This window comes from Tupaia chinensis, unplaced genomic scaffold (genome assembly GCF_000334495.1).
Source record: "Tupaia chinensis unplaced genomic scaffold, TupChi_1.0 Scaffold000159_1, whole genome shotgun sequence".
Lineage (NCBI taxonomy): Eukaryota > Metazoa > Chordata > Mammalia > Scandentia > Tupaiidae > Tupaia > Tupaia belangeri.
In genome coordinates, this window is record NW_006159630.1 from 313,194 (window position 1) to 314,159 (window position 966).

At 58.9% G+C, this 966-nt stretch overlaps 1 protein-coding gene across 1 annotated transcript in view; it reads left to right on the forward strand.

Annotated features, from left to right (window-relative positions):
• Positions 1–966, forward strand: part of WDR45B (WD repeat domain 45B) — a 49,356-nt gene that overhangs the window by 39,609 nt on the left and 8,781 nt on the right. The window lies entirely within an intron of this gene.

A 966-nucleotide genomic window follows, 5' to 3' on the forward strand; every position in this document is an offset into this window, starting at 1 on the left:
GACGGCCGCGCGGCTGACGATGCTGTTTCCTTCTGAGGATGTCGGGTGCCCACTGTGCAGAGGTGGCACCGCCACAGTCCAGACCGAGGCAGACCTCGCCCGAGACACTGGGACGCCCCCAATGACTCGCAGAGTCCGCCCTGAGGCGTGTTTTCGAGGGCTTTCTCCGTGTTGTGCGTGTGTCACTCCACTCCCTGTGGGAAGGGCAGTGTCGTGCACCGGGCTTGGGCTGCTGTGGAGAGAGCGGCCGGGGTGCTGGTGCGGGGGGCTCCCGTGCACTGTGGGGTGTACTGGCTGTGCTGTCGCTGCAGGACATGCCGCCGAAACCCTTGTCGAGGGCGGTCCACGGTGCTGCGCGTGCTGCCTCTGACCAGGCGCAGTGTCCCCTGGCTGCGTGGCCTCCCCAGGAGCAGCGCCGCCTGCAGACTGTGCCTGGGTCATGTCTCTGAGGACAGCGCCGGGAGCCTCTTCTCCTGGGCCGAGCCAGCGTCTGTTTTTTTCGGTGGAGGCTTTTCACATTTTTTGGCCTTTTTTTCTTAAGAGGCTTTTGCCTTAGGGTGTGTGGGGGGGGTTGAGGGAGGGGGAGACAGTGACCGTGACAGTGAGAAGGAAAGTGAGAGATCACCTCCCGGGGACATGGTCACGCAGCGGTCTCTTCATTCTCCTTCTGGGATCTCGTGCGTGCACACACATGCACCCAGCGTGTTTCAAGCTACAGGGTCTGGGACTTGAACTGTGGTTAGCCATGTGGGAATCCAGCAACGTAGCTGCTATGCCATCTGCTGGTCCCTTTTGCCTTTTTTTAAAAAAGAAATATTTATTAAATTTATTTATTATTTTTTAATTTGATGGGAAAGAAAAATGGAAAGACGGACGTGAGAAAGCAAGCCACCCGGTCCAGGCTTCAAACCGTGGTCGGCCGTGCGGGAGTCTGGTGCCTCGACCACACGCCACCTGCTAGCCCCG